A 13069-nucleotide genomic window follows, 5' to 3' on the forward strand; every position below is an offset into this window, starting at 1 on the left:
AGTAGCAAGAGATTGGTCACCTCTCTGGCTTAGTGCACTGAGGGCACTCAGAAACAAAAATGGTGCCAGTACTACTGAAAGAAGTAAAATATACTAAAACTATTTCAATTATTAGCATCTGTAGAAAATCTTCTCCAACCCCTAAAAGATGAAGAGCTGCCTCAATAATAGCCTTGGTTGCTTCTAGCATAGGTTGCTACTACCCAATATTAGGTACTATAAAAAAAAGACCAAAGGTTTCCCCCAAAATGCAGTCCTCACCATCCAGAAGCAGATCTTCTGTGGCAACAGGCTAAATCACAATCCCAATTCAATTCAATAAAATTCAACTCAACAAGCATTTATCAGACAGCTGCTGTGTAGGAGGCAGTGGGCCTTGCAAGTTTCCTGGACTATGAGCTGAATCCATTTTGCATATCCTGTTGGGTCTATTCCTCAGTCTCCTAGAAAACTCTAATGAAATCCTTTTCACTAACAACTTTAAATCCCTCAAAGTAAAATCTTATTTGACCTTCTGTTTCTAAACAGAGCTCTCCTTCAAAAATAAAATAAAATAATCTGCCTTTGCTCAAAACCACAATCTAACACACAAAAGAATTCACTACAACTTACACTATGGTTTGAAGAAAATCACAGAAGTCAAAAGTTTCAAAGAAGAGCCCTTGAGGACACATTCCTGATTTGGTTTGGTTTGGTTTTTTAGACTATCCCAGACAGTTATGTCTATTGCCTTGTTTTACTCATAGCAAAAGTGGTACTCCCCAGGATGCTCATGTGTATCCATGTTCGAAATGAAGGTAGAAAGAAAAAAGAGAGAGTGAAGTTTTGAAAAGTATTCTAGTCCTTCTCCCATCCTGAATCACAGGGAACTAACTGCTCAAGTCATTCTCAGCCTATTCACATGTCCGTAGTCCCAGCTGGCCGAGGTTCTCACTGACTACAGTGAAACAGTCAGATGTTATCTTCACAGTGAGTTCCCACTTAATTAGCTCACTTCTGAAATATTGTTTTTTTCTGACTCTCCCAGAATCAGGTTGAGAAAACTTATTCCCTTTGGGCATTGTTTAAAACCCATTAGAGCCCCTGTTTAGAAGTAACTTTGAGGAAGATACTAAACATTCCTAATTTCCACTCAGCCAATGAATGCTACACACAAATCAATCACTAAAAGTATGTTTCTAAGGAAAATGAGTTTATATACAAAAACATCCTGGAAAGTGTTCCATTCTTTATTGTACACAAAGAAAATAGCTTCTGAGACCACAGCCACATTAATTCATTCTTGCAAACATTTACTGATTATCAGCATCAGATCTTCCTTTGAATGTTTCCCCAGAAACCACTACTTCAAATTAAGTGTGATTTTGTAAAACTGTGTAAGGTTTTGGCCTGAAAGATGTTTAATTTTTCCATTTAAGTACATAATGCAAAGATTAAAGCTATGAGAAATCAGATTTTTCAGAATAATTATAAGGGCAAATAAAGAAGAAAAAACTACATTCCTTTCTTCCCTGAATTCCAGTGCCTTCTCCTTGGGGCCAGTTTCCCAGAAAAGACATTGATGCTTACCAGGCAGCGGCACCTGTCTCCTGCTCTGGCTAGTCCAATGTGATCCTTGCCAGTGAACACCTGAGTCATCCAAGGACGGTGCCAGTCTTCAGTCTGAGCACAAGACTCAGGCTCTGGAGGAAGTCAGGGTTGAATTCACAGGCTTGGCTGGAGTCAACTGGTGGGGGGGGGGGAGCAAACAGACATAACAGAAGTTCATAGAGTGGTGGTTAGCTATTCCATCCCAACACCTCACTTCCGTCCCTGCTGGGCTTTTGAGTGAGGTAGTTATGCTTTGAGGAGAAGAATAACAGAGGCACACACATTCACACAAGAGGGAAAGACAGGCTTGCTTAAAGCCTCTGTATGAGTCAGAGTCTCAAAGTTCAATAACCACATGCAAAAACGACTGGCCAGAAAGTTGTTGGACCATGGGAAATTTTACCAAATAAGCACTAACAATGGGTAAGTCAGATGAGAAATCAGTTTAAAAATCTTGAGAATTTGGTTTTTGTTAGTATGGTCCAACTAATAATAGCTCGTGTTAATGAAACCTTCTAACACGTATTTTATAAACATCATCTCATGGGAGCCCCACAACCCTGTAATTAGGTAGGTGCTATAATTATTCCCATTTTACAGATAAGAAAATTGAGGTTCACAAATATTAAGTGATTTGACTAGGCTCACATGCCTAGCAAATATCTGGTTCTTCCTGACTCCAAGTTCAGTATTCTGTATCGCTCTGGTAAACAGAAAATCTTATTCAAGCACTGGAATCACAGACTTGAGCTGAAAGAGTCCCTAGATCATCTATGATGCAATTGAGGCTCAAAGATTTTATATGACTTGCCCAGTGGCACAAAATTAAAATGTATCCAAAGGAAGGTTAAAACTCAAGTCTTTCTGACTCGAAAGTCAAACTTTTAACTACAATTCCATTCTTGGGGTTCGTGTGGAGTCTTTTATTATTAAAGGATGATGGAAAATACTTGATAGTTGGGGAACTATAAGAAAGACTAAAATATATGCAGGTTGATAGACAAAGGTATGTGGTAAAGCAAAGCAGAAAAAGAAGGAAAAAGCATCAGAGAATGTGTTGGTCTCAGTGAAAAAAGATGAGGAAGAAAAAAGTCTTCTCTGCCACAGACTTTAGATATGTCAGACAAATCCAGTGCAAATTGGCATCTGACGAATCTCTATTTCTCTCTCAATGGAAAATTTTAAAGCAGAGATTCTTAATTTGTTTTTTGTTTGTTTTTGCATCATGGACCCTCTTTGCAATCTGGTGAAGTCTATGACCATGTCTTAGATGAATGTTTTAAATGTATAAAGTAAAAATACATACAATTATAAAAGAAATCAATTACATTGAAAGAAAGATGTCTTCTTTTTTCCTATCCAAGTTCACAGACCATCTGATATCTGTTAAGAATTCCAACCTTAAAGGAAGTTACTGCCATTTAATCCCAGTATCAGCATTAGAAGTGGTTCTAAAATCTTTGCATAGTCAGATCATCTAGTCTAGAAATAGACACCACAAGGGGGTGGCTAGGTGGCACAGTAGATAAAGCATCAGCCCTGGAGTCAGGAGTACCTGAGTTCAAATCCAGACTCAGACACTTAATATACCTAGCTGTGTGGCCTTGGGCAAACCACTTAACCCCATTGCCTTGCAAGAACTTTAAAAAAAAAAAGAAAAGAAATAGGCATAAGAATAGATTAAAAAGAAGGAGGATAGCAAAAAGAGAAGGAGGAGGGGCAGCTAAGTGGTATATACTTAGCTAAGTGACCTCAGGCAAGTCACAACCATACTGCCTGGCAAAAACCAAAAAAGAAAAAAAAAAAACAGAAGGAAGGAAGGAAGAGGCAAGGAGGGAAGGAAGGAAGGAAGAAAGGAAGGGAAAGATACAAACACTACAGTCTATTTCCTTGAATACCCTTCATCAGATTCAAAATAACTGCACTTACAAGTGCAACAAGTCTTAATAGGTAGAAAACCTATCCTTGTAATGCTCCAGGCCATTTTAGGATGTTAAGCAGTAAATATCTATGCTGTATCTAGAAACCCTTCCATTTGATTATTTTTTTTTTTTTTTTAGGTTTTTGCAAGGCAAATGGTGTTAAGTGGCTTCCCCAAGGCCACACAGTTAGGTAATTAAGTGTCTGAGGCTGGATTTGAACTCAGGTACTCCTGACTCCAGGGCCGGTGCTCCATCCACTGTGCCACCTAGGTGCCCCCCTTCCATTTGATTCTGAAGAGAGCGCCATCAATCAAATCATTTATCAACCATAATTCATACTTCCATACTTTTGACTCTTGAATGACTACTGAATTCTACTTTCATAAAACCTGAAAAATTTGTATTAATCAAATTCACAAGAACAAACTCATCTATTGAAGACTCCAAAGAAGCTAACCAATATCAAAAAGAAGTCTACTCAAGAAGGTCTACTCAAATGAAATAAAGATTTGTTCTAACTGCCACCTTGACTGGTTTATAAGTTTGGAATTTTATACACTGTATTTTTTTTCTTGGTAGTATATGCTCATATGTGGGCCATTTGAGGATGTGAAGCAGTAAAATCTGTCTATGCTGTATCTAGAAATCTTCCATTTAATTCTGAAGAGGGTGTCATCAATCAATACATTTAACAATCACAACTCATACTCCCGTAAGAACTCATGGGAAGAGGAATAAAGCAGTCTTAGCTTCTAAAGAGAAGAAAAGGTGTTAGCTTTTAGGAATATGGCAATCAAGTGACTCAATGTCCTTATCATAAACAACTTAGAAAAGTAGAGTATAAGAGATCTGAGGCATGGAAAACCTTGGAAGTGAAGGATAACTGAGCATGAAGAAATAAGTAGGAAAGCCCTCAAGGAAAAGAATATTAAACTTAGTTTAAAGCTTTTAGTATCTCAGAATTAACTACTTAAAAAAAATTGACAGCTTTAAAGAGGCAAAATTATAACCATATATAAATTTATAAGCCTTCTAAGCAAACATTAGCATTATAAATAATCTAATAAAACCTCATTATTTTAGAGCCAAGGAAACTAAAGTCCAGAGAAAGAAAGAATATTGGATTTGAAGAAAAATGGCCTAAGTTTGGGGAAGCTAGATGGTACAATTGATAGAATGTCAGGAAGATCTGAGTTCAAATCAAGCCTCAGACACTTATTAGCTGTATGGTCCTGATCTCAGTTACTTACTATCTGACTTTGGAGGTAAAATGTATGTATCTAAATATATGGACATACATAGGCATATAATATATTAGCCTGATATTTAACATATGAATATACTATATGAAAATTTATTAATTTATCCAACAAATATAATATTGACTATAGTAGCCCTTAAACAGAAACATTTATCAAGAGTTTGCTGTGCACAAGACTGTATTTAGACATAGGACAGAATGATTAAAAATAAAAAGAGACTAGGTCCTTAAGTAGTAAACAACATATATATATATATATGTATATGTATACACACAAATAAATATAAGATATCTGAAGTCCCAAGAGGATACTAATAGCTGGTGAAGGAGGGGGGAGTGGGTGAAAATTAAGAAAGATTTTATATAGGAAGTAACAACTGAGTAGAACCTCGGACATGGTGAGAACAGAAACTGAAGTCATATGCTGAAGTGAAAGTAGCCAAAAATAAGTAATAACCCACTGTGAAAGGAACAAATATGGACCTCTCCTCCTTTCTCCCAACTCCCTCACCTCCTGCCCCACCCCCACCCCAGCTAGAGGCACAGGAATACTAAAAGTCACAGAGACTGCATAGGTGTGTAAGGGGAAGGTTGTTCATTACTTTCAGACTCGTGCTCTGTTTATACTAAGTTGTTAACAAAACTATTCATGTTTTGAGTCTTGTAAGCCTATGTGGTTATGCAGGTGACCAGGTTACGTCTAGATAGAATCAAGCTACTGAAGTTTCCAAATAAGACAATCTGTTGAGAAGCAAACTAAAGGAGGAAGAAGTCCCTCAAAGAGAATTTTTAAACAGATTTTTTTAAATGATCAATCAACGTCTATAGATGAAATTCTGTGTAAGGCATTGAGGATATGGAGAATGGGAGAATAAAAAAGATGTCCAAGACAAGACTATTACCTTCAAAGAAGCTACAATCCAGTAAAGAGCTGAGTATATTAGCATACCTACCAGTATGTCCAACAGAAGAAGATGAATTGGAGAGATGATTAGTCTTACTAATGTTGCTGTCTGTCCTTCATTCTCAAAGAGGACCATGACATCAGAAAGGTCATGCCATGACTAGCAAGTAAATTGGATTTGAATGGGGGGGGGGGGGGGTGGCAATGCTAAGTCACCAGCCTCACTTTCTCCTCCACAGTCATCTGAGTCCAGTGGCCAAATATGGTTCAAGACCAGTGAAGACATCCCTGGTTACAGTAAGAGATTAGGCTTTTTTAAATTAACATCTTTCCCAGGTCTTAGTTTAACTGAGGCAATGCCACTCTGTTGTTTTTTTGTTTTTGTTTTTAGATTTTTATAAGGCAATGGGGTTAAGTGGCTTGCCCAAGGCCACACAGCTAGGTAATTATTAAGTGTCTGAGGCTGGATTTGAACTCAGGTACTCCTGACTCCAGGGCCTGTCCTCAATCCACTGCGCCACCTAGCCGTCCTTGCAATGCCATTCTGTAATTAAGGCTAAGTAAGAAATGAGGCAAAGAATGATTTCTTTTACCTGGTCAAAAAAAAAAATCAATCTGGGAAGACCCTCAAGAATTCTGGTCAAAACAGAAAATACTGCTATTTACACTCACTCTAAGACATGAGGGTCTAAAAAATAACCAAGTGAAGCTTGAGCTAGGACCTACTGTTAGCCAGTCAATTAGAGCCAGTGATTTGGGTTTAAGGCATCATCCTTAAGAAATAAATCCAGCAATAAACCCCAAGATATCTTGTGAGATTTCAGGGATCAGTGGATAAAGCACCAGCCCTGGAGTCAGGAGGACCTGAGTTCAAATCAGACCTCAGATACTTAATAATTACCTAGCTGTGTGACCTTGGGCAAATCACTTAACCCCAATGCCTTGCCAAAAAAAAAGTTGGAGATGCTCCCAACTTCAAATGAATGGAACTTTTTTATGCCTTTAGAAGACCAGGTGGCTACATCAAAGGAGGCAGGGGTCAATCAGGTCCAGGAAACAATTGATGCCTTTTTTGGGCGGGGGGGGGGGGGGGGGGGGGGGGGGGCGCGGGGGGATTCTTATTGTTTGGAACAAGGAGAAACCCTGATAGATGGTGATTCTCTCATATAGAGCAAGAGTTAGAAACAGGGAGAGGAATTTAAATATTAAGACAAGAGGAGCCACTGACAAATGAAGTTCAAGTAGAAATAAATATTTGAGAATTTGGGAAAATAAACATTATTTGAGCACTTATTACATAGAGACAAGGTGCAAGGTTTGAGGATGAGAAGAGCCATATCCTCAAGAAGCTTTAAACTCCGATTAGGGAAGTCAGAAAATAGAACAAAAGTCAATATTATCTTCATGTGTAATCCTAATAACAAGGTCAAAGGAGGTCAGAAGAGAGAAGATATCACAGAAGCTTAGAATGGACAAGAAAGATTTGAGGAGGAAGTGAGTCTTGACCTTACAGGAAGCATAGTTTCAACAGAGAAATACAATTTCATTGACAAAAGATGATTTTTATGATTCTTAAGGAAGATATCTATTGTGTAAAACATGCTCTACAATAGAGTTTTAGTTTCAGTTACTATAATCCTCAAAACTCCAACCAAAAAAATAGCCTTTTGAAATTGCAATAATGGTCAAAGGAATAATGACTCTGAAATATTAGTTCTCCCTTAATCTAGGAAAAATCCAAGCAGTTCTATATACTATGTATATTATGTGTGTATATATAAAGATAAGTTATATATAAAATAAAGATGTAGACAATAGTAGACTGAAATTTCATGTACAGTCCTCTTTTTTTTGTTAAATAATTGTATATATGGAAATATCCATTTTGTTTGATGTTTATAAAGTTCAAAGTAAAAATAAATTAAAAATATGGGAATATACTAGATTCACAGATGTCACTCCCCTACTCAAAGTCTTCAATGACTTCCTATAGCCTATAGCATAGAATATCAAATCCTCTGTCTGGCACTTAAGGCCTTCACAATCTGATTCCCTACTTACCTTCCCAGTATTATTTCATATTATTTCTTTTTATCTGTACTCCATTCCAGTCAAATTGAACTATTTAGCTATTTTTTCATACATGATATTCTATTCCTTGCCTTTTTATGCATGTGGTCCCCCATCAGGTATTAGGTAAACATATAATCTCCCTGAACCTCAATTTCCTCTTCTGTAAAATGGAGTAATAATATTTGCCTACCTCTTAAGGTTATTGAGTGGAAAGGGTTTTGTCAATTTAAAAAATACTATTTAAATGTTATCTTCACATAATAAAATCTTTATTCATTGTCTGTATTGTCTGGTATAGTGTTTATTTCTATGCTCATTCATAAGGCCATCATCTGAAGAAGATGGTAGGTTCCCAGAATAATAAAAGGTTCATAGCTTTAGAGCTCAGAGTCCTTAGAGAGTATCTTTGTTCATAGATCCACAATTGGAAGGGACCATCCATTCAGACGCCATCATTTTCAACTCTTTCACTATACAAGTAAAAATAACAATGTCCAAAATGACTGACAAATCTTTAATAGATTCATAATAGCACAATTATAAAAATAACAATTATATAATTTATCAAAATATATGGAGGAAGGTAAATGGCAGAGTGGACAGAATAGAGTCAAGAAGATTCATTTTTCTGAGTTCAAATCCAGCCTCAGACACTTACTAGCTGTGTGACCCTGGCCAAGTGTCTGAACCTTGTTTGCTTCAATTCCCTCATCTACTAAATGAACTGGTGAAGGAAATTGCAAACCACATCAGTGACTCTATCAAGAAAACCCAAATAAAGTGACAAGGAGTTAGACAAGACTGAAATGACTCAATAATAAAGTGTGTGATCCAAAATGGCAGAAAAACATTTATTAAAGATTTCCCAATGATCCCACTACTGTAACTTCTCATCCCCAAAACGAGGCTATTGTGGGTAATAGTTAATATTTATAGCTAGCATTTGCTTACAAATGTATTTATTTATAAATATCTCATTTGATACAATAGCTCTAGGTAATGTAAAAATAAGTGTTATTATTATCTTAATTTTACAGATTAAAAAAAACTAAGGTATTGAGCTAGTGTCTGAGGTTAGATTTAAACATAGGTCTTCATCATTCTAAATTCACTATTCTAGATAGCATTCCCAGCAGCCTATAGCTTACTGAAGTATTGCTCTTCTTAAAAGGTCATGATCTAATAGGAAAAGGGAAGCAGTCCCTATGAATAGCATTAAACATCCTTGAATCTTAAGGGGAAGTGGGTTTTCAGATGATGAAGATTTCTAGGCATTAAAGTATATTTGTTTTTGTTGTCATGTCAGGCTTTTGTGTCCTCATTTGGAGTTTTCTTGGCAGAGATACTGGAATGGTTTGACATTTCCTTCTCCAATTCATTTACAGATAAGGAAACTGAGGCAAACAGGGTTAAGTGACTTGCCCAGGGTCACATAGCTAATGAACATCTTAGCCAGATTTGAACTCCGGAAGATAAGTCTTTCTGTCTCCTGGCACAGCACTCTACCCACTGCGACATCAGTTGCTACATAAAATGAGGAAATTGTACTTAATGATCTCAAAGGTCCACATAACTCCCCTGATGCTCTGCAAGCATTTCTTTTTCCATACTTTGCAAAATGTTTTTTTTAAATTCCCAGTCTCTGGAATCTTCTCTGGATGCTACATCTCCTTCCTAGAGGAATCTCTCATTCCTTGGAAATCTTCCACCTCAGACTTATCATAACTTTCAGTGCCTTTCAAACAGCCCTTCCAATCCTCCAGCACTTCACTCCCTGAACCTCTCTCTCCTCCTATTTTGTTCTGTTCTCTAGGTCTTCACTGATCAAGACAAACAATTTTTGTGCAGCACACACCAAGAAAAAAATTATGAATAAAATCAGGATGTTTTCCCCAGTCTTTCCCATCTTCCCTTATGCTTAAGAGTCATGAGTTCATAGGTCTAGAATTGGAAGAAATTTTGGAAGACATCTGGTCCAAAGGATGATCAAAGCACTGTTCATTTACTAACTTTTATATAACTTTTTAAAGTTTAGAAAATATTTTATTTGATTTGAACAATAACACTGGGAGTATATCTATTTTATGGATGAGGAAATAGGCTAAAAGGCTGCCCAGGATCATAGAGCTAGCAAGTGTCTGAGGATGGATTTCAACCTCACTTTACAGATAAGGAAACTGAGGCCAGTGAGTGATCAGTGCCTTGATCAAGATCATAATAAGTAGTATTAGTCGCAAAATTTTCACGCACGTCTACTGTCTACAGAGCCAGTATTCTTTCCATTAGTAATACACTTTGAAACTTATTTACTAAATAGCTAGGTAGCTATTTATGGATGGTTCAGTAGATAGAATGCTGGTATGGAGTCAGGAGTTCAAATCCAACTTCAGACACTACTAGTTGTGTTACCCTGGATATGTCACTTAACCTCTGTTCACCTAATTCACGAGAAAGGGAAATGGCAAATCATTCCAGTAAGTGTCAAGAAAAATCTCATGGTCTGTATGGTCTACAGAATCACAAAGAGTAGGACACCACTGAACAACTAACGAGTATGAATGGCATGCTGAACTGGAATCAATATGACCTAAGTTGAAATCTACCCTCAGACACTTGCTAGTTCTATGACCCGGGCAACCTTTTAGCTTGTTTCCTCCTCTTTAAAATAGATATACTCCCAGTGTTATTGTTCGAATCAAATAAAATATTTTCTAAACTTTAAAAAGTTATATAAAAGCTAGTAAATGAACAGTACTTTGATCATCCTTTTTGATTGCAACAGCTCTGTCCTCTTCTTATACTGCTTAACTTCTATTGTGTAAGACAAATAGAAACAAGAGAGATACAGGAAATTAAGTTGAATCTAACTGCCTGGAACTGCCTTTCAGATAGTTCAAGGAACCACTGGCTTACAAAATTCTGTAGCTGACCCAACCAAGCTGTACCTGAAGCAGTAATCTCTAGATTCCATTCTGAATGAGATAATATGCATCATTTTACTGTAAAACTCATCATATTATTTTCCATAAGCATTAATAGAAAGAAACCTATGTTATTTTAGTTGGTTTTCAGAAGAGAATTAGCAGATGAAAGGGTTGTCAGCAATAAAATGTTATGACAAACAGAAGGGGGGGGGGAGAAAAACCCAAACTCTTTGTCATTATCCATTAAGAGTATGTAGTCTTTTGGGTATTTGGCTACAGTCATATTTTTATTATTCCTCAAAGTAATTAATAATACAGCTTCAAACCATACATGTATCACCACCATAACCAATTTAGGATAACCAGATGTAATGATTAAAAAGATTCAAGAGATCTCATTTCTGGGTAATTTAATCTTTTTCTTAATAAAGTCAGAAAGTTATTAATAAAAGGACAGTCATTTTACTATTTCTCTTTTTTTTTTACTTTTTTAGGTTTTTGCAAGGCAAATCGGGTTAAGTGGCTTGCCCAAGGCCAGACAGCTAGGTAATTATTGTGTCTGAGGCCACATTTGAACTCGGGTACTCCTGACTCCAGGGCTGGTGCTCTATCCACTGCACCACCTAGCCCCCCCTGACTGTCTCTCTTAAACTAAAGACTTCTACTGATGATGATGGGGTCACAGTTTATATACCTTTCAAAGTGGAGATATTACTGAGGCATTGACAATCAACTCAGACTGACCAACACAATGGAAAGTGTGGACTATGGTTGACACTAAAATCTTGGTTAAAGAGACATCAATTTCCATATCACCTGTCTTTGATAATAGAGAGAATAAACCTTTCTCCAGACCTGCCTGAGCAAACAGTGAGCAGGAAAACACCCAAACTTTGAATTTCCTTTATGGTCTGATTAGATCATGGCCTGATTAAATCTTTTTTTTTTTTAGATTTTTTTCAAGGCAATGGGGTTAAGTGGCTTGCCCAAGGCCACAGGGCTAGGTAATTATTAAGTGTCTGAGAATAGATGTGAACTCAGGCCGGTGCTCTATCCACTGCGCCACCTAGCCGCCCCCCTGATTAAATCTTTAAGAGACATTTCCTACACTGGTTGATTTCTAGATGAGCAAGTAGGAAAGAGGAAAAAGATCGGCCCTAATATTTAATCATTAGTATTAAATATAATAGAGAAATTTTCATTTCTCACAGATATACCAATCATAAGTCTCAATGGTAATAAAAGCAACTCACTCTTACAATGTTCTTCATAAAAACATTTTTACCAAATATTTATAACAATTATTTCATAGGGATCACTGAGATCAGCTGTTCTAGAAGAAAACAAATTATATGATAAATTAAGGGAATTCCCACATTCAAATGTTTAATAACAGGAAGGAGTAAATGTCTGTTTCTCATCAAAACAAAGTTTCATAGCAACATCACAGAACAGGTAAAGAAAGGTTTCTGCTCTGAGATTTCAACTTTAGTCATCAAGTGGACACCTTTTTTGACTCAGTCTATAAACTAAACCTGAGGTTAGAACTTTCATAAAAAAAAATTCCATTTAAATTTTCACTCTTTTAAATGTGTCTTTTAGGAACTAAGAGTAGCTGAAGTAATTAATCCAATTATGTGAAGGCATAGTTATTGATCTAGCTACTTAAAATGAGTTTATTCCTCATTTTTTCTTTTTTCTTTTTTAGTTTTTACAAGGTAATGGGGGGGTTAAGTGACTTGCCCAAGATCACTTAGCTAAGTAATTATTAAGTGTCTGAGGCCACATTTGAACTCAGGTGCTCCTGACTCCAGGGCTGGTGCTCTATCCTCTGTACCACCTAGCTGTCCCATTCCTCATCTTCTTCAAAAAAATTTTCAAATTTTTGAAGTATGAGGAAAAACTGAAGGTAAAGGTAGAATTTAGTGACTAATTCTATTTTTCAAGCAACGAAAGTCTGGGTGAGGGGTTTTTTTGTTTGTTTGTTTTTAAAGACTGAATGGAAAATATTGATCCTTACATGCTCATGAAGTATTTGTAAGGAGTTTGAGGGTGGGAATTTGTGTAGTCAGAGTCTAGATGCTATCATTTGCTTAAAAGTATGATGATGAAAACAGGTATTTAGGAAGAACACTTTCCCTTCCTGGTGGCAATATAAAACAAGAGTGGATTGTACCCCCAAAAGCCCCTTTCCAGTAGAATTCAAAATCAGTAATAGTCAATATCTATTCTCTACTATTCAATGCCTACTTTTTCTAGATATATATATATATATGTATATATATATATACACACATCTTTTTTTAACTATAATAGCTCAAAGCTAGTGCAACAGAATTTATACTTAACAATATTTTTCTTAATTTTTATCACTTACCTAATTGAGACCAACTAC

The sequence above is a fragment of the Macrotis lagotis genome, chromosome 5 (genome assembly GCF_037893015.1).
Source record: "Macrotis lagotis isolate mMagLag1 chromosome 5, bilby.v1.9.chrom.fasta, whole genome shotgun sequence".
Lineage (NCBI taxonomy): Eukaryota > Metazoa > Chordata > Mammalia > Peramelemorphia > Peramelidae > Macrotis > Macrotis lagotis.